General features: G+C 38.2%; 1 pseudogene; it reads right to left on the bottom strand.

Annotated features, from left to right (window-relative positions):
* Window positions 1-817: 817 nt before the first annotated feature.
* The window catches only part of LOC101100113, a 176,152-nt pseudogene continuing 155,326 nt past the window's right edge, over window positions 818-21,643 (bottom strand).

The following is a 21,643-nucleotide window of genomic DNA, read 5'->3' as shown; positions in this document are numbered from 1 at the left end:
TTTTATCCTCTCATTTATTAATGTGGTGCGTGATGTTGATTTTTTTTATTTTTTTTTCAACGTTTATTTATTTTTCAGACAGAGAGAGACAGAGCATGAACGGGGGAGGGGCAGAGAGAGAGGGAGACACAGAATCGGAAACAGGCTCCAGGCTCTGAGCCATCAGCCCAGAGCCCGACGCGGGGCTCTAACTCACTGACCACGAGATTGTGACCTGGCTGAAGTCAGACGCTTAACTGACTGCGCCACCCAGGTGCCCCGATGTTGATTTTTTTTAAATAGGCTCTAGCCTTGCAACTTAGGAACAAATCCCACTTGATTGTGGTGAATGATTCTTTTAATGTACTTTTGGATTCAGTTTGTTAGTATTTTGTTGACAATTTTTGTGTCAGTATTCATCAGGAATAATGGCATATATTTCTCCTTTTTAATGAGGTCATTGTCTGATTTTGGAATCAAGGTAATGCTGGCCTCGTAGAATGACTTTGGAAGTTTTCTTTCCTTTTCTATTTTTTGAAATATTTTGAGGAAAATAGGTATTAACTCTTCTTTCTTTCTTTCTTTCTTTCTTTCTTTCTTATTTCATTCTTTCATCTGGCTTTCATTTATGAGCAATCTTGATACTTCTCGTTACATGTTGCATTTTCTTGGGAAAGGAAAGGATAGTAAAGAAAGTGAATAAACTGGCTCCCACTGTAAGGGCATGGAAAGTGGTAATGATATGCAGATGTGATTAACAAGAAGTGGCAAGCAAGAAGACACCCCATGCCTGAGGTAGAATTATGTGCAAAAACCATTTTGGTCTATGTTCATCTCCTCAATGGGAGGTATCCATGAAATGAGCATGATTGCCAACATGACCAGAAGAACCATTGGTCCCCTCATGAGTCAGTTGATGAGAAGAGATGCACTCTTCCCTTCTGAGTAATTCAGACTGAAGTAGGGCTGGACAGGGTCACAGAACATAGTGTGAGAGTAGTGAAATATGTGACACCTGTTTGTCATGTTATAGAAGGAACCTTCACCAGCACCATAATCCATAGAAATCTTTACCCCTGGAAAGGGGTCTTCTGGTGGTTGGAAGTCATTGGGAAGGTAAGAGCCCAGTATTCTTTCCCATACCACAAGGACACTGCCCATAATCTCTTTTGGATGGCCAAAGTTACTCCACATTTTCTGCACATTGAATTATGGTCCACTTTGATTTATCTCCCATCTCTACCTCCCAATTATATGTGCCAGCAATGAAACATGGAGAACCCAAGACACATGGAAACAGATGTCACTGCTCAGGGCTGTTGGGCAGGTCCTGCTGGAGGTAATGGTACTGCACTTCCTGCAGGAGAGGATCAAGCTGGGAAAGGCTGTGTCTGGTCCAGAGTCACTTCCACTGAGTATAATTGAGCTTCTTTCAATTCTTAGATTTTCTCTATATCTGACTGCATTTTTTTTCTGTGAACTGCTTCAGATTTTTGGTCAAGAACAGACATTTTTGGGCACAAATGTAAATTTTATCTTGCAGATCTGAAGGTGTGATCCAGGGTTAAGAGATCCTTATTCTTTCAGCTCTGCTCAATGTATTCCTGATATCCCGCAGGAACTCCCTGTTGCGGTGCTGCTGCTTTCCTTCCAGCTGGGCAATCGGGCTACTCATGTGGGAGATGTTGCAAGACAACTGGGTGATGGTGCCATTGATGCTGTTGTAGATAGACAAATGTAGTTCCTCAAGACAGGCCAAGAGGCAATACTCACGCCCCCTCAAAGAATGATAGAGCTTCTCAAACTCCCAGATGATCTTCTCCTTCTCCATATGGGTCAGGCTCAAGAGTTCACCTCATGCTTTCTCCCCCTGTGTCTAACACCTCTTTAAGTCTCTCAGTCTTTTCAGGTGGTTCAGCTTATTTGCTCCTTGAAGTCCTCCACTGCCTCCTCAAGTGGCCGCACATTGTGGCCACTGTGCTGGTGGTACCAGTCTCACACCATTTGATGAACATCTGGTCCTCCTTGTAGTACAGCTTCAGGGGCTTGTGGTGCTTCTTGCACATGCCCATATTGCCCTCAGACCCTAACAGCAGCTGGAAGAGCAGTTACTACACCAGCTGGGTGATACTGGCCTGGTGCTGGCTGAGCCCATGTGCCATTGCAGGAAGATCTCCAGGCACTGAGGACACCACATTTTGGTCTCCACCTTACCCTAAGAGTAGGTGAGGCATGTGCAACAGATGTTGTGGCCCCTGTCAGGAACCGTGATCTGGTTACAGTAACATGGAGCAGGTGGTCTCCTGCTGTAAGCAGTAGGCCTGTTCCTGGAGGCCATGGGTGGGCCTGTGGGGTGCAGGACATGGGCTCTGGTGCCCACCTCTGTGTGGAACCAAACTCTATGACACTCCTCCAGCTTGGGGCAACCCTCCAGCAGAGGGTTGTGCTTCCTGGCCCAGAGCAAAGACACTCACCCTGGCTCCACTTTGGCTAGCCATCCCTGGGCCCAGGCAACCCATCAAGTGGGCACAAGGTTCTGCCTTCATTGAGAGCCCCATGGCTGTTCAAGGAGGATGATGAGAGGCACTGCCATGTGGACTGGGAACAGCCTACACTCAAGACATATTTACTCTTCTTTAAATGTTTGTTAGAATTACTCTGTGACCATTTGGCCCTGGATTTTTGGTTGTTGGTTGATCTCTGTTTACTGATTCAATTTCTATGCTGGTTTTCAGTCTGTTCAAGTTTTCTTTTGTTTCAGTTTTGATGGTTTATGTTTATGGGAATTTATCCATTTCTTTAAGAGTGCCCAACTTATTGGCATATAATTTTCCATAATGTTCTCATAATTGTTTGTATTTCTGTGGTGTGGGTTGTGTTTTCTTCTCTTATTTGTGATTTTATGTATTTAGGTCCTTTTTTTTTTATAAGTTTGGTTAGGAGGTTACCAATGTTATTAATTTTTTTCAAATAACCAGCTCCTGGTTTCATTGACTTGTTCTACCGGCTTTTGTCTGTTTGTTTGTTTCTATAACATAAATTTCTGCTCTGATCTTTATTGTTTCTCTTCTGATGGCTTTAGGCTTCATTTGTTGTTCTTTTTCTATCTCTTTTAGGTGTCAGATTAGGTTGTGTATTTAAGATTTTTCTTGCTTCTTGAGCCATGCCTTTGTTACTATAAACTTCCCTCTTATGAATACCTTTGCTGCATCCCAAGGTTTTGGTTCATTGTGCTTACATTTTCATTTATTTCCATGCATTTTTAAATTTCTTCTGCAAAATCCTGATTGACCCATTCATTCCTTAGTAGGGTGCTTTTAGGCTTCATGTATTTGTGGTCTTTCTGAATTTTTTCTTCTGGTTTATTTTAAGTTTCATATTTTAATTGGAAAATATGCATGGTATGATTTCAATCTTTTTATACTTGTTGAAACCTGATTTATGACCTACTATGTGATCCATTCTGGAGAATGTCCCAAGTGCACTTGAAAAGAATGTTTATTTAGCTGCTTTAGGATTAAATATTCTGAATATATCTGTTAAGCCCATCTGGTCCAGTGTGTCTTTCAAAGCCAGTATTTCCTTGTTGTTTTTCTGCTTAGATGACCTATCCATTGATGTAAATGGGGTGTTAAATTCCTCTACTACTATTGTATTATTATCAGTGAGTTCCTTTATGTTTGTTATTTATTGTTTTATGTGTGTATATATATATTTATTATTATATAATATTATATGTTATATTATAATATTACATATTAAATATATATAAATAAAAATTCCATACATATGTGTGTGTGTGTGTGTGTGTGTTCCAAGTTGAAGGCATAGATACAATTGTTAGATATTCTTGTGGAATAGACCCCTTTTAGTATGATACAGTGCCCTTCTTCACTTCTTGTTACAGTCTTTAGTTAAATATCTAGTTTTTATGATATAAGTATTGATACTTGGGCTTTTTTTTTACATCCATTAGCATGTTAAGTATTTGTCCATCCCCTCACTTTTAATCTACAGATGTCTTTAGGTATAAAATGAGTTTCTTGTAGTTGGCATATATAGAGGTCTTTTTAAAAAATCTATCTATAAACCCTATGTCTTTTGATTAGAATATTTATTCCATTTATATTCAGAGTAATTATTGATAAATATAAATTTAGTCCAAATTTATTAAATTTTTGGTCATTGTATCTGGAGATTTTCTCTGTTCCTTTCTAGTCTTTGTTGCTTTTGGTCTTTCTGTCCCACTCAAAGAGTCCTCTTTAATATTTCTTGCAGGGCTGATTTAGTGGTCAGGAACTCCTTTAGTTTTTGCTTGTCTGGAAACTCTTTATCTAGCCTTGCAGGATAGATCATTCTTGGTTGCACTTTTTTCCATTCAGCACATTGAATATATCCTGCCACTCCTTTCTTGCCTGACAAGTGTCTGTGCAGAGATCTGCTAACCTTATTTGGCTTCCTTTATAAATCAGGGAATTCTTTAGTCCTGCTGCTTTGAGGATTTTTTCTTTATCTCAATATTTTGCAAATTTAGCTACAATATATTTCGGTATTTATCCTGCTTTTGTTGATTTTGATAGGAGCTGTCTGTGCCTCCTGGAGTTGGATGCCTGTTTCCTTCCCCAGATTAGGGAAGTTTTCAGCTATAATTTTCTCAAATAAACCTTTTTCCCCATTTTACTTCTCTTCTTCTGAGACTGTTATGATACAAATGTTATGTTTCATGGAGTCACTGAGTGCCCTAAGTCTATATTCATGATCAAATATTTTACTTTCCAACTTTTTTTGAGCTTCATTATTTTCCATAACTTTATCTTCTATATCATTTATTTGTTCCTCTGCTTCTTCCATACTTGTGGTCATTATATGCAGTCAGTTTTGAATCTCAGTTATCAGATTTTTAATTTGTGCCTGACTAGTTTTTAGGTCTTTTATCCCTGTGATAAGGGACTCCTTGTTTTCTTCTATGCTTTTCTCAAGCCCAGTTAGTATCTTCATTTTTGTTGTTTTGAATTCTGGATCAGATATATTACCTATATCTGTTTCAATTAGATATTTGGCAATGACCTCTTATTCTTTCTTTGGGGATGAATTCCTCTATCTTGACATATTTTTTCTAGTTCTATGTCTTCTTCTGTGTGTCAGGATAGTGTGTTATGAAGGAAAGGGCATATACTGTCCAGGGCCTACTGATTCTGGAAGTGTTAGTGGTGTATGCTGTGTGCACTCTTCTGCTGTGCCTTGGCTGCTGTTTTCCTCAGGTCATTCTTCTGCAGAGTTTCTCCTTGCCTGTAGTGGAGAATGTTTTGACCTTGGACAGAGAGTGGCGAGTTTTAACTAGGTGTGCTTTGATCAGCTTGTTAAAAGAGACCTGATGGTATTTCCAATAGACCTGAAGACCTTTGCAGAAATCTATGGTCAGTAGATGTGATGTGTTTGTGTAGGGGGGCATTGTGGTGGTCTTTTGGAGGTGTGAGCCATTTTGCTGGTTCTGAAGCACACTTGCCAAAAAAAAACCCATCACCAGCAGAGTGCAGTGGGATAGGTCTTTTTGTAAGCAGTTTAGGATAGCATTTTGTTAGCAGTGTTTGCACTGTGCTTCTGACTGAAGTTAGTTTATTCTGAGTGGAGGGGGAGGGGAATGGGGCCAGCCAGTTCCTTATTCCTGGTGAGGGGAGTTCGCTTCAACTGCTGTCTTGAGAGCCCTCCCAAAAGACCAAACAATCTCTCCTTGTACATCCCTGGCATCTCTCTGATAGTTGTTTTCACCCTGTCTGTGTCTAGGCCACCTGCCCACCTGCCAGTGCAGTGCACCTTGGACTCTATCCTAGGCAGGCCAGCTGACTTTTAAAACTCCAAACTTTAGTGACCTGGTATGGTGGTAACCCACACTGGTCCTCTGGGGGAGGGTCTCTCAATGCTGGGACTCATGCAGGTTTGTTCCTGAAGGGCAGTCATACCAAAGCACAAGGGTGTGGAGCAAAGTTCAGCAAAGATCCAGTATCCACAGTAGCTAACCTAAGCAGGTGTTTTGGTGCCTATGCTGCATGGTGGGGTAAGGAAACAGCACCTGCTATCTCTTGTTCCTAAAGATGTAATGCCATCTCTACCAGATGCACTCCAAGAAGGGGTAACCATCTATCTCAGTGCATCCCAGGGGATCCTCAGGTCATGCCATTTGCTCTCAGGCTTTCTGCAGTCCTTCCTCAGAGTAGCATGACTGTGTCCCCAGAGCTCCACACTAGCCACTCTGTGGACCTCTAAAACTCCATACTTTGAGCCCTGCTGGTTATAAAAACTCAGAAATCAGCCTCTCTTATTTGCCCAGTCAATGGTGTTGGGAAGTGTTTTCCTTGTGAAATACCCTGTGCTATCTCTCTCTGTCTCTCTGTATCTCTCTTTCTCTCCCCTCTGTGACCAGGGCTCCCTCTCTTCTACAGCACCCATGATCTATTTCTCTCCCAAACCATGTCTCTGCACCTCTTACCTTCTCACTATGTGGCATCTTCTCTCTGTCTAGTTGTGCAGTCCGTTCTGTCTGTCCTCAGACTGATCTCTTGGGTATTTAGAAAGATTTGATATCTATATAGCAGTGTTAGAGGGATGTGGCAAGCATAGGCTCCTCTAACTACTCCATCACCTTAACTTCTCCATATAGTTCTTGCTCTTTCTTTTAGTTTTTTAATGTTTATTTATTTTTGAGAGAGAAAGACAGAAACAGAGTGTGGGGGAGGGGTGGCAGAGAGAGGGAGGTAGACACAGAATCTGAAACAGGCTTCAGGCTCTGAACTGTCAGCACAGAGCCTGCTGCAGGGCTTGAACTCAGGAATGGCGACATCATGACCTAGGCTGAATTTGGATGCTTAACCAACTGAGCCACCCAGGCACCCTTGCCCTTTCATTTATTACTGTAATGTGTCACATTGAATGATTTGCAAATATCGAGCTACACTTGTAACCCAGGAATAGTCCCACGTGATTGTTGAATGATTTTTTTAAATGTATTGTTAGAGACAGTTTGCTGATATGTTTTTGAGAATCTTTGCATCTTTGTTCATCAGGGATATTAGCCTTTACCTTTCTTTTTCAGTGTTGGTTTTTCTTTATCTCGTGTTAGTATTGGGATTATGTTGGCCTCATATAACAACTTTGGAAGAGTTCTTATATATTCTATTTTTTTTCCATATTTAGAAGATAAGTATCATCTCTTCCTTAAATGTTTGATAAAATTCATCTGTGAAGCCATTTGGCCCGGGCATTTGGTTTGTTGGGTGATTTTTGTTTACTGATTCATTCCTTTGCTGATTATTATCTTCTTGTCTCAATTTTGATAGCTTATATATTTCCTGGAATTTATCCATTTCTTCCAAATTGTCCACTGTGTTGGTATATAGTTTTTATAATATTCTCTGATGATTGTTTGCATGCCTGTGGTTTTCATTGTTATTTCTCCTTTCTCAGATATGTTTTTATTAGTTTTGGTTCTTTCTCTTTTCCATTTTATTGTTTTTTTCAAAGATGTGGCATCTGATTCCTTTGATCTGTTATGTATATATAAACATAGATCATCCCTCACTTTATATTATTCCCTTCCTTTCCCTTATGTTCATATGTTGATCTTCTCAAATTCCACATATGAGTGAAATCATATGATATCTGTCTTTATCTGACTTATTTGGCTTAGCATAATACCCTCTAGTTCCATCCACATTGTTTCAAATGGCAAGATTTCATTTGTTTTAATCGCCAAATAGTATTCCATTCTATGTATGTATATATGTGTGTACACACACACACACACACACACACCCCACATCATCTTAATCCATTCATTTGTCGATGGACATGACATTTGGGCTCTTTTCATAATTTGGCTATTGTTGATAGTGCTGCTATATACATTGGGGTGCATGTATGTGCCCTTTTTGAATCAGCATTATTGTATCCTTTGGCTAAATTCCCAATAGTGCAATATCTGGGTCATAGGGTAGTTCTATTTTTAATTTTTTGAGGAACTTCCATATTTTTTCAAGTGGCATAACCAGTTTGCATTCCCATCAGCATTGCAAAAGGGTTACCCTTTCTCTGGATCTTCGCCAGAACTGGTGTTTCCTGAATTGTTAATTATAGTCATTCTGACAGGTGTGAGGTGGTATCTCATTGTGGTTTTGATTTGTAGTTCCCTGATGATGAGTGATGTCGAGCATCTTTTCATGTGTCTATTAGCCATCTGGACGTCTTCTTCATAAAATTGTCTGTGCATGTCTTCTGCCCATTTCTTTACTGTATTATTTGCTTTTGGGTGTTGAGCTTGATTAAATTCTTTATAGATTTTGGATGCTAACTCTTTATTCGATATGTCATTTGCAAATATCTTCTCCCATTCAATTGGTTGACTTTTAGAGATGTTGATTGTTTTCTTTGCTATGCAGAAGCTTTTTATATTGATGAGATCTCAAGAGTTAATTTTTGCTTAATTTTCCCTTCCCTCTGGAGTTGTGTCAAGTAAGAAGTTGAACAGGCCGAGTTCAAAGAGTTTGCTGCCTGTTTTCTCCTGTAGGATTTTAATGATTTCCTGTCTCACATTTAGGTCTTTCATCCATTTTAAATTTATTATTTTGTATGGTGTAAGAAAGTGGTCCAGTTTCTTTCTTCTGCATGTCGCTGTTTAGTTTCCCCAGCACCATTTGCTAAAAATACTTGTATCTAACAGATACCCTTTCCGTTTTGTCAAAGAAGAGTTGGTGATATATGTGTGGGTGAATTTGTGGGTTGTCTATTCTGTTCCATTGATATATGTGTTTCTGTTCTATTGATATATGTGCACAGAAACATTTATCTTTTTGTTACTTTACTGTCTTGATAATTAATAATAATCTTGATAATTACAGCTTTGTAATACTACCTAAAGTCCAGAATTGTGATGCCCCTAGCTTTGGTTATCTTTTTCAACATTACTTTGGCTACTCAGGGTCTACTGTGTTTCCATTCAAATTTTAAGATTGTTTGTTCTAGCTCTATGAAGAATGCTACCGTTATTTTTTAATATGAAATTTATTGTCAAATTGGTTTCCATATAACACCCAATGTCATCCCAAAAGTTGCCCTTCTCAATACACATCACCCACCCTCTCCTCCCTCCCACCCCCCATCAACTCTCAGTTTGTTCTCAGTTTTTAAGAGTCTCTGATGCTTTAGTTCTTTCCTTCTCTAACCTCTTTTTTTTCCTTCCCCTCCCCCATGGTCTTCTGTTAAGTTTCTCAGGATCCACATAAGAATGAAAACATATGGTATCTGTCTTTCTCTGTGTGACTTATTTCACTTAGCAGAACACTCTCCAGTTTCATTCATGTTGCTACAAAGGGTCATATTTCATTCTTTCTCATTGCCACGTAGTATTCAATTGTGTATATAAACCACAATTTCTTTATCCATTCATCAGTTGATGGACATTTAGGCTCTTTCCATAATTTGGCTATTGTTGAGATTGCTGCTATAAACATTGGGGTACAAGAGCCACTATGCATCAGCACTCCTGTATCACTTAGGTAAATTCCTAGCAGTGCTATTGCTGGGTCATAGGGAGGTCTATTTTTAAATTTTGAGGAACCTCCACACTGTTTTCCAGAGTGGCTGCACCAGTTTGCATTCCCACCAACAGTGCAAGAGGGTTCCATTTCTCCACATCCTCTCCAGCATCTATAGTCTCCTGATTTGTTCATTTTGGCCACTCTGACTGGCGTGAGGTGATATCTGAGTGTGGTTTTGATTTGTATTTCCCTGATGAGGAGCAACGTTGAGCATCTTTTCATGTGCCTGTTGGCTATCTGGATGTCTTCTTTAGAGAAGTGTCTATTCATGTTTTCTGCTCATTTCTTCCTTGGTTATTTGTTTTTTGGGTGTGGAGTTTGGTGAGTTCTTTATAGATTTTAGATACTAGCCCTTCAACTGACAAGTCATTGGCAAATATCTTTTCCCATTCCATCGGTGGCCTTTTGCTTGTGTTGATTGTTTCCTTTGCAGTGCAGAAACTTTTTATTTTGATGAAGTACCAATAGTTCATTTTTGCTTTTAATTCCTTGCCTTTGGAGATGTGTCAAGTAAGAACTTGCCATGGCTGACTTCAGAGAGGTTTTTTCCTGATTTCTCCTCTAGGCTTTTGATGGTCTCCTGTCTCACATTCAGGTCCTTTATCCATTTTTAGTTTGTTTTTGTGAATGCTGTAAGAAAGTGGTCTGGTTTCATCCTTCTGCATGTTTCTCTCCAGTTCTCCCAGCACCATTTGTTAAAGAATCTGTCATTTTTCCATTGGATATTCTTTCCTGCTTTGTTAAAGATTAGTTGGCCATACATTTGTGGGTCTAATTCTGGGGTTTCTATTCTATTCCATTGGTCCATGTGTCTGTTTTTGTGCCAATACGGTGCTGTCTTGATGTTTACAGCTTTGTAGTAGAGGCTAAAGTCTGGGATTGTGATTCCTCCTGCTTTGGTCTTCTTCTTCAAAATTACTTTGGCTATTTGGGGCCTTTTCTGCTTCCATAAAAATTTTAGGATTGCTTTTTCTAGCTTTGAGGAGGATATTGGAGCAATTTTGATTGGGATTGCATTGAAGGTGTAGATAGCTTAGGGTAGTATTGACATTTTTAAATATTTATTCTTCCAATCCGTGAGCATGGAATGTTTTTCCATTTCTTTATATCTTCTTCAATTTCCTTCATAAAGCTTTCTAAACTATTCAGCATACAGCTCTTTCACATCTTTGGTTAGATTTATTCCTAGGTATTTTATGCTTCTTGGTGCAATTGCGAATGGGATCAGTTTCTTTATTTGTCTTTCTGTTGCTTGTATAAGAACGCAACTGATTTCTGTGCATTGATTTTGTATCCTGAAACTTTGCTGAATTCATGTATCAGTTCTAGCAGACTTTTGGTGGAGTCTATCGGGTTTTCCATGTATAATCTCATGTCATGTGCAAAAAGTGAAAGCTTGACTTCATCTTTGCCAATTTTGATGCCTTTGATTTCCTTTTGTTGTCTGATTGCTAATGCTAGAACTTCCAACACTATGTCAAACAACAGAGGTGAGAGTGGACATCTCTGTCGTGTTCCTGATCTCAGGGAGAAAGCTCTCAGTTTTTCCCCATTGATGATATTAGCTGTGGGCTTTTCATAAATGGCTTTGATGATGGTTAAGTATGTTCCTTCTATCCCGACTTACTTGAGGGTTTTTATTAAGAAACGATGCTGAATTTTGTCACATGCTTTTTCTGCATCGATTGAGAGGATCATATGGTTCTTATTTTTCTTTTATTAATGTGATGTATTAGGTTGATTGATTTGCGAATGTTGAACCAGCCCTGTAGCCCAGGAATGAATCCCACTTGATCATGGTGAATAATCCTTTTTATATGCTGTTGAATTCGATTTGCTAGTATCTTATTGAGAATTTTTGCATCCTTATTCATCAGGGATATTGGCCTGTAGTTCTCTATTTTTTTTAAAGGGTCCTTGTCTGCTTTAGGAATCAAAGTAATGCTGGCTTCATAGATTGGGTCTGAAAGTTTTCCTTCCCTTTCTATTTTTTGGAATAGCTTTAGAAGGGTAAGTATTATCTCTGCTTTAAATGTCTGCTAGAATTTCCCTGGGAAGGCATCTGGTCCTGGATTCTTATTTGTTGAGAGATTTTTGATAACTGATTTAATTTCATCCCTGGTTATGGGTCTGTTCAAGTTTTCTATTTCTTCCTGTTTGAGTTTTGGGAGTGTGTGGGTGCTTAGGAATTTGTCCATTTCTTCCAGGTTGTCCAGTTTGTTGGCATATAATTTTTCATAGTATTCCCTGATAATTGCTTGTATATCTGAGGGATTGGTTGTAATAATTCTATTTTCATTCATGATTTCATCTATTTGGGTCATCTCCCTTTTCTTTTTGAGAAGCCTGACTAGAGGTGTATTAATTTTGTTTATTTTTTCAAAAAACCAACTCTTGGTTTCATTGATCTGCTCTACAGTTTTTTAGATTCTATATTGTTTATTTCTGCTCTGATATTTATTATTTCTCTTTTTCTGCTGGGTTGGGGTGTCTTTGCTGTTCTCCTTCTATTTCCTTTAGGTGTGCTGTTAGATTTTGTATTTGGGATTTTTCTTGTTTCTTGAGATAGGCCTGGATTGCAATGTATTTTCCTCTCAGGACTGCCTTTGCTGCAGCCCGAAGCATTTGGATTGTTGTCTTTTCATTTTCATTTGTTTCCATATATTTTAAAATTTCTTCTCTAATTGCCTGGTTGACCCATTCATTCTTTATTAGGGTGTTCTTTAACCTCCATGCTTTTGAAAGTTTTCCAGACTTTTTCCTGTGGTTGATTCCAAGCTTCATAACATTGTGGTCTGAAAATGTTCAAGGTATGATCTCAATTCTTGTATACTTGTGAAGGGCTGTTTTGTGACCCAGTATGTGATCTATCTTGGAGAATGTTCCATGTGCACTGGAGAAGAAAGTATATTCTGTTACTTTGGGATGCAGAGTTCTAAATAGATCTGTCAAGTCCATCTGGTCCAATCTATCATTCAGGGTCCGTGTTTCTTTATTGATCCTGTGTCTAGATGATCTATGAATTGTTGTAAGTGGAGTATTAAAGTCCCCTGCAATTACTACATTCTTATCAATGAGGTTGCTCATGTTCGTGATGAATTGTTTTATATATTTGGAGGTTCCCATATTTGGTGCATAGACATATATAATTGTTAGCTCTTCCTGGTGGATAGACTCTGTAATTATTATATAATGCCCATCTTTATCTCTTGTTACAGCCTTTAATTGAAAGTCTAGTTTGTCTGATATAAGTATGGCTACTCCAGCTTTCTTTTGACTTCCAGTGGCATGGGAGATAGTTCTCCATCCCCTCACTCTCAATCTTAAGGTGTCCTCAGGTCTAAAATGAGTCTGTTGTAGACCACAAATAGATGGGTCTTGTTTTTGTATGCATTCTGATACCCTATGTCTTTTTGCTGGAGCATTTAGTCCATTTACATTCAGTGTTATTATAGAAAGATATGGTTTTACAGTCATTGTGATGTCTGTAGATTTCATGCTTTTAGTGATGTCTCTGGTACTTTGTCTCACAGGATCCCCCTTAGGATCTCTTATAGGCCTGGTTTAGTGGTGATGAATTCCTTCAGTTTTTGTTTGTTTGGGAAGACCTTTGTCTCTACTTCTATTCTGAATGACATACTTGCTGGATAAAGGATTCGTGGCCATGTTTTTTCTGTTCATCACATTGAAGATTTCCTGCCATTCCTTTCTGGCCTGCCAAGTTTCTGTAGATTGATCTGTCACAGTCTTATCTGTCTTCCTTTATGTGTTAGAGCATATTTATCCCTAACTGCTTTCAGAATTTTGTCTTAATCCTTGTATTTTGCCAGTTTGACTATGATATGTCATACAGAAGATCGATTCAAGTTACGTCTGAAGGGAGTTCTCTGTGTCTCTTGGATTTCAATGCCTTTTTCCTTCCTCAGTTCAGGGAAGTTCTCAGCTATGATTTCTTCAATTACACCTTCAGCACCTTTCCCTCTCTCTTCCTCCTCTGGAATCCCAAGTATCCATATATTGTTGAGTTTTATTGCATCACTTAGTTCTTTAATTCTCCCCTCATACTCCAGGATTTTTTTAAAATCTCTTTTTCTCAGCTTCCTCTTTTTCCATGTTTTTATCCTCTAATTCACCTATTTTCTCCTCTGCTTCAATCCGAGCTGTGGTCGCCTCCATTTTATTTTGCAGCTCATTTATAGCATTTTTTTTAGCTCCTCCTGACTGTTTCTTAGTCCCTTGATATCTGATTCTCTCCTGTCTGCTATACTTTTTTCAAGCCCAGCGATTAATTTTATGACTATTTTTTTAAACTCATGCTCTGTTATATTGCTTAAATCATTTTTGATCAGTTCGTTAGCTGTCACTACTTCCTGGAATTTCTTTTGAGGAGAACTCTTCTGTTTTGTCATTTTGGATAGTCCCTGGAGTGTCACGGAACTGCAGGGATCTTCCTGTGTCTTGTCTGGAGTAACTTGCATTGGTGGGCAGGGCCACAGTCAGACCTGATGTCTGCCCCCAGCCCACCACTGGGGCCACAGTCAGACTGGTGTGTACCTTATCTTCCCCTCTCCCAGAGTCAGGACTCACTGTGGAGTGGTGTGGCCCCTGTCTGGGCTACTTGCACACTGCCAGGCTTGTGGTGCTGCTTTGATGGGATCTGGCATATTAGCCAGGGTGGATCTGCAAGATGCACAGGGGCGGGAGGGACAGCCTCAGCTTGCTTTGCCTTCAGTGGTCTACTTCAGGAGTGGCCCTGCCGCACTGGGAGGGAGGCAGACCCGTCGGAGGGATGGATCCACAGAAGCACAGCATTGGGTTTTTGCACAGTGCAAGCAAGTTCCATGATGGGAACTGTTTCCCTTTACGATTTTGGCTGGGGGATGGGCGAGGGAGATGGCGCTTGCCAGCGCCTTTGTTCCCCACCAAGCTGATCTCTGTCCTCTGGGGCTCAACAACCCTCCCTCCCGTTGTCCTCTAGCCCTCCAACTCTCTGAGCATAGCTCTTGACTTATAACATTCCAGATGTTAAGTCCCTCTGGTTGTCAGAACACAACCCGCCAGCCCCTCTGCTTTGCAAGCCAGACTCAAGGGCTCTGCCTTGCTGGGCAGGCTGTCCCCCACCCTGGTTCCCTCCTGCCAGTCCGTGTAGCATGCACCACCTCTCTGCCCTTCCTACCCTCTTCTGTGGGCCTCTTGTCTATGCTTGGCTCTGGAGAATCTGTTATGCTAGTCTTCTAGAAGTTTTCTGGGTTATTTAAGCAGATGTGGGTGGAGTCTAAGTGATCAGCAGGACGTGGTGAGCCCAGCGTCCTCCTATGCTGCCATCTTCTCTGCTAGTGTTATTTTTATAGGGATTCCATTGAATGTGTGGATTGTTCTGGGTAGTATAAACATTTTAACAATATTTGTTGTTTCTATCTGTGAGCATGTAATATATTTTCATTTATCTGTGTCTTCAATTTCATTCATAAACTTTATATAGTTTTCAGTGTACAAATCTTTCATCTCTTTGGTTAGGTTTATTCTTAGGTATTTTATGGGTTTTGGCGCAATTGTAAATGGGATCGATTTCTTGATATCTCTTTGTCCTGCTTCATTATTGGTGTATAGAAATGCAACTAATTTCTGTATGTTGAATTTATATTCTGCAAGTTTGCTGAATTCACGTATCAGTTCTAGCAGTTTTTTGGTGGAAGCTTTCTGGTTTTCCACATAGAGTATCATGTCAGCTACAACGAATGAAAGTATATCTTCTTCCTTGACAATTTGGATGCCTTTTGTTTCTTTGTGTTGTCTGATAGCTGAGCCTTGGATTTCCAGTGCTATGTTGAACAACAGTAGTAAGACATTCAGTTTGTGTCTTGATCTTAGGGGGGAAAGGTGTCAGTTATTCCCCATTGAGGATGATATTAGCTGTGGACCTTTCATACATGGCTTTTATGATGTTAACATATGTTACTTCTATCCCTACCTTCTTGAAGGTTTTTGTCAAGAAAGGATGCTGTATTTTGTCAAATGCTTATTCTGCATATATTGAAAAGATCAGATGGTTCTTACCCTTTCTTTTAGTAATGTGGTGTATCACATTACTTGATATGCAAATATTGAACCAGACCTGCAGCCCAGGAATGAATCCTACTTGATCCTGGTGAATAATTCTTGTATTATTGAATTTGGTTTGTTAATATCATGTTGAGAATTTTTGCATCCAGGTTCATCAAAGTAATGCTTTCATAAAATGAGTTTGGAAGCTTTCTTTCTACTTCTATTTTTTGGAACAGCTTGAGGAGAATAGGTATTAACTTTTCTTTAAATATCTGGTAGAATTCCCCTAGAAAGCCATCAAGTCAAGGACTCTTGTTTGTTGGGAGGTTTTTGATATCCAATTCAATTTCTGTGCTAGTCATGGGCCTGTTTGAATTTCCTATTTCTTCTCATTTGAGTTTTTTTAGTGTGGGAGTAACTAAGAATTTCTCTATTTCTTGCAGATTGCCCAGTTTGTTGGCATATAATTTTTCATATTATTCTCTTATAATTGTTTGTACTTCTGTGGTAGTAGTTGAGATCTCTCCTCTTTTATTCATGATTTTATCTATTTGGGTACTCTTTTTTATTTTTGATATATCTGGCTAGGATTTTATGTTTTGTTTATTCTTTAAAAAAACCAACTCTTGGTTTCCTTGATCTGTTCTACTTTTTCTTTATTCTATATCATATTTCTGCTCTAATCTTTATAATATCACTTCTGCTGGCTTTTGGATGTATTTTCTAGCTTCTTTAGGTATGAGGTTAGGTTGTGTGCTTGTGACTTTTATTGCTTCTTGAGATAGGCCTGAATTGCAATGCATTTTTCTCTTAGGACTGCCTTTTTGCATACCAAAGGGATCACACTGTCTTGTTTCAATTTTCATTTGCCTCCATTTTTTAAAAATTTCTTTACTTTCCTGGTTGGCTCATTCATTCTTAGTAGGATGTTCTTTAACCTCCATATATTTGAGGGCTCTCCAATTTGTGTGTGTTTGTGTGTATGTGTGTGTGTGTGTGTGTGGTTGATTTCAAATTTCATAACCTTGTGATCTGAAAATATGCATGGTATGATCTCAATCTGTTTGCACCTGTTGAGGGCTGATTTGTGACCCAATATGTGATCTAATCTGTAGAATGCTCCATGTACATGAAAAGAATGTGTATTATGCTCTAGGATGAATTTTTCTGAATATATCTGTCAAGTCCATCTAGTCCAAAGTATCATTCAGAGCCATTGTTTCCTTGTTGATTTTCTGCTTAGATGATGTTTTCCATTGTTGTAAGTGGAGTATTAAAGTTTCCCACAATTATGATATCATTATCCATATGTTTACTTATGTTTATCATTAATTTATTCATATATTTGGGTTCTCATAAGTTGGGGGCATAAATATTTCAAATTATTAGCTTTTCTTGGTGGATAGACCCCCTTAACTATGATATAATGCCCTTCTTTATCTGTGTTTACAGTCTTTGTTTTAAAATCTAGTTTCTCTGGATTTCTTTTAATGTCCATCATCATGATAGATGGTTCTCCATCCCCTCACTTTCAATCTACAGGTGTCCTCAGGTGTAATCCATTCTGATTACCTATGTCTTTTGATTGGGGCATTTACTCCATTTACATTCAGGGTGATTATTGAAATATATGAATTTAGTGCCATTGTGTTATGTGTAGATTTTATGTTTGTGGTGATATTTTCTGGTCCTTTGTAGACTCTGCTGATTTCCACTCAGAGTCTCCAATAGTTTCTCTTGCAGTGCTGGTTTAGTGGTCATGAACTATTTTCACTTTTCTTTGTCTGTGAAAGTCTTTATCTCTGCATGTACTCTGAATGGCAGCCTAGCTAGAAATATGATTCTTGGCTGCATATTTTTTCTATTCAACATATTGAATATGCCACTGACTCCTGGCCTACCAAGTTTCATTGGACAGTTCTGCTACTAATTTTATGTGTATGCCCTTGTGGGTTAAGGACTGTTTGTCCCTGCTTTCAAAATTCTCTTTTTATCTTTGTATTTTGCCTGATTTACTAGGATGTGTCATGGTGTTGACTTATTTTTCTTGATTTTCAAGGGATTTCTCTGTATCTCTTGTACTTTGATGCCTGTTTCTTCCCCAGATTAGGGAAGTTCTCAGCTATAATTTATTCAAATAATCCCCTTCCCCTTTTTCTTGCTCTTCTTGTGGGACTTTATATCTATATATCTATATCTATATATCTATATCTATATCTATATCTATATCTATATCTATATCATCTATATCTAGTTTCATTTCATGGAATCATTTAGTCCTCTAAATCTCCCCTCTCCTTGTGTTCTAGTAATTTCTTGTCCCTCATTTTTTATGATTCATTATTTTCCAAAATTTTATCTTCTATTTCACTTATTCTCTCCTTTGCTTCTTTAATCCTCACTGTCACTGTATAAAGTTTATTTTGCATCTCAGTTATAGCATTTTAAAATTCAGCCTCACTGGTTCTTAGATCTTTGATCTCTGCAGCAAGGGTTTCTCTGGTGTGTTATATGCCTTTTTCAAGCCCAGGTATTAGTCTTATGATTGTTATTTTAAATTCTGGTTTAGATATATTGTTTATACCTGTTTTGAGCAATTCTCTAGCTGTGATTTATTCTTGACCTTTCTTTTGGGGGGAATTCCTCCATTTTGTATTTTTGGCTAATTTTCTGTCTTTTGCATGTTCTAAAAGCTTATGTGTCCTGCACTTGAGAGTACTACTATATTAAAATGGGGTTATACAGTGTCCAGAATCTGGCACTCCAGGAAGTTTTTCTTGTGTATGTTGCATGCACTCTGCTGTTGCATTTTGGCTGCTCTATCTCACTTGTCAATCCTCTGCATAGCTCTCGTACCTTCTGTGGTGGAGTGTCTGGACCTTTAACATGTGTTCTTTGATTTTCTTGTTGAAGTAAACTTGGAAAAAAAATAGGGACAAAGCCTGATCCCATAAAAAGAAAAAAAGGAAAAGAGAGAAAATTTCCATATACTAACATTTAAATTTACCTATGTAGATGTCTTCTCTTGTGTTCTTTATTTACTGGTGTAGATTTGAGTCATTCTTTAGTGACCTTTCAATTCATCCTGAAGGATTGCTTTTAGCACATGTTATAAGGAAGTTTCAATAGTGACAGACATATTTTTTTAGCTGAGATTTTCTTAATTCTTCATTTATCTTCATAACAAAATAATTACACTTAGTGTGAAGAATAGAAAAAAGGTAATACTCATTCTTCTTGAATGTGGAAGTACATATGTTCATTTGTATATACGTGCTTTGCCTAGGTTTACATCATTACAAATCTAAATAAAGAATTCATGGGCCTAGTGATGTCATCAAAATAGTGAGACAATCAATAAGTCACATATGTTCATGGAGAAGACATCACTGGATAAATCCCAGAATATGGGAGTGAGGCTGAAACACCCCCTTGAACTGCATAGATGGAAATGGATCATATTAGAAGTGTTATATGAGCAGTTACACAATGACTACTTGGACTCTCCTCAAGGACACTATATCATCACACTGAAAGGTCTCCTTTGAGCCTAAAATTCCTCTAGTAGGAAAAGAGAGCCTAGAACTGATTTCTGTCTCTCCAAGCATTGTGAGTTACTTCCTGGGAGTCTTAATTCGGTTTGGCCTAATGGGGATTATGGGGGATTCAGCAGAGCTTGAACACTAGGAATTGGATTATGATGGAGAAGTGTGGAAAAGCTTGGAACATCAACATTTGAATCGTGGCAGACCCAGATCATACCTAACACTCAAGTTGTATCTCAACCAATGGCTCTTCTTATCTGTAGTCTAATTAGGAAACTTGTCAGCACACAGGCTTACCTCATTTGGGACCTCAAACAAAGAGCCTTTTAGGTCCTAGACTCTGATCTTCTCCACCCCACCATCAGGAAGGGATTATAATTCATAACCATAACCATGGATGAGTGTTATTCCTATTCCAGTATGACCAGAATGCCTGACTGAAACACCTGGAAGACTGCTTGCATCTCGGTTTCCTGTTCTTCCTGGGCATGGGAGATCAAATGACCCTATCCACTCTGGAGTGTAGCTCCTGGCTCCCCACAATCAGAGAGCCTTTCCTCAATACCTAGGAAGCTTTGTAGGGCAGCAACATTTGAGTAGAGAATCCATCAGGCAGGGTTGATTATCTGCATAGCAAATCCAGTGGGCCCATTTGGCCTGAGGATTTAGGGAGAAGGTTGTCTGGACTCAAGACCGGAAACAAAGAGATTTGCCACCATTAGAGCTGGTTCTCCTGCTCTAACTGGGCAGGGGAGCTAGTTAATAGCCCCACACTCTGCTAAGTGTAGTTGTTCAAAAAAGGAGCCTGATCTCAGCACTTGGAAACCTGCATAGCTTTCAATAATCCAAAATCTCCCCAAAAATAAATATCCAGGATCAGATGGCTTTGCTGGTGAATTTTACCAAACATTTAAATAATTAATGCCAATCCTTCTCAAACTCCTCAAACATCAGATTTGTGGTTACAAGAGTTTGGGGGAATGGGATGAAGGTGGTTAAAACATACAAATTTCCAAAATTAATAATCACTGGGGATGTAATTTACAATATTATGGCTATAGTTCACACCAATGTTTGGTGTATTTGAAAGTTTCTAGGAGAATAAGTTCTAAAAGGTTTTCATTTCAAATAATAAAACCTTTTTCCCCCTTTTTTTGTGTGTCTACATGATGATGGATGGTAACTAAAGTTATTGTGGTAAACATTTCACAGATATGTAAATCAATTAAATTTGTTGTACACCTTAAATTTATTCAGTACTGTAGGCCAGTTACATCTCAATAAAACTGAATGGAAAATATTTTTTTATGAAGAACAGTTTTTGTAATTTATAGTCTCATCGTTAATTTTTTGACATTGGAAAATACCAATTACCATAGTGACTTTACAATGGTGAGTTTGATGATAAACAGAAACAGAATATTTTAAGATATTGGTTCCCAAGCAAAACTCCTTTCTAACACACGAAGAGAAGTCAAAGAAATATCCCCAAAAACAGCAAGTCTATTCAAATCACCTTAGGAGTAGTGTGTAAAGACAAATATACATATCTGATTTTAAATTTTTATTAAGCATAGGAATATACTTAACATTCCTATTAATAAGTGGAATTATCATTATATAGTTATTGATGAAACTTTAAGCTTAAAAGACATTAATCTTTCTACATGACCTCATATATATGGTACACATTTAAAATTTTGTTTTTATTAATTTCCCTTCGATGATAATGAGGATTTGTAGTGCAAATATGGAAAATAAATTATTCCTGAGATACAAACTACTTTGTTTAATTACACTTCATTTTATTGTGCTTTGCAGATATTTTATTTTTTACAAATGGAAGGTTTGTTGCAAAGCTGCATTAAGCAAGTTTATTGGCACCATTTTTTCCAACAACATTTTCTCACTTTGTGTCCCTGTGTCATAGTTTGGGAAGTCTCACAATATTTCAGACTTTTTCATTATTATATAATAATGACATAGAAATATTTTGTTGTGGTTATCGGTGTTCTTTGAACTTAATATTATAATTGTTTTGAGGAATGCTGGACCACACCCATATAAGATGACAAATTTAATCAGTAAATGTGTGTGTACTAGCTGCTCCACTGGTCATCTGTTTCCCAACTTTTCTCTCTATGCTTGAGGCTCCCTATTCCATAAGATGAAATATTGAAGTTGGGCCAATTAATAACACTACAATGGCCTCTACATTTGCAAGTGAAAGAATGAGTATCACACCTGTCACTTTAAATAAAAACCTAGAAATGATTAAACTTAGTAAGAAAGGCATGTTAAAAGTGAAGATATACCAAAAGCTAGACCTCTTCTGCCAAACAGCAATCCAAGTTGTGAATGCAAAGTAAAATTATTTGAAGGAAATTAAAAGTGTAACTCAAGTGACCACATGAATGATAAGAAAGCAAAACAGAGTGCTGATATGAAGAAAGTTTTGGTGGTCAGAATAAGAGAGTAAACCAC

Source organism: Felis catus, chromosome X (assembly GCF_018350175.1).
Source record: "Felis catus isolate Fca126 chromosome X, F.catus_Fca126_mat1.0, whole genome shotgun sequence".
In the NCBI taxonomy this organism is placed as follows: Eukaryota; Metazoa; Chordata; class Mammalia; order Carnivora; family Felidae; genus Felis; species Felis catus.
The sequence above is the reverse complement of the archived record's forward strand: the minus strand, read 5'-3'. Positions and strand labels throughout refer to the sequence as shown.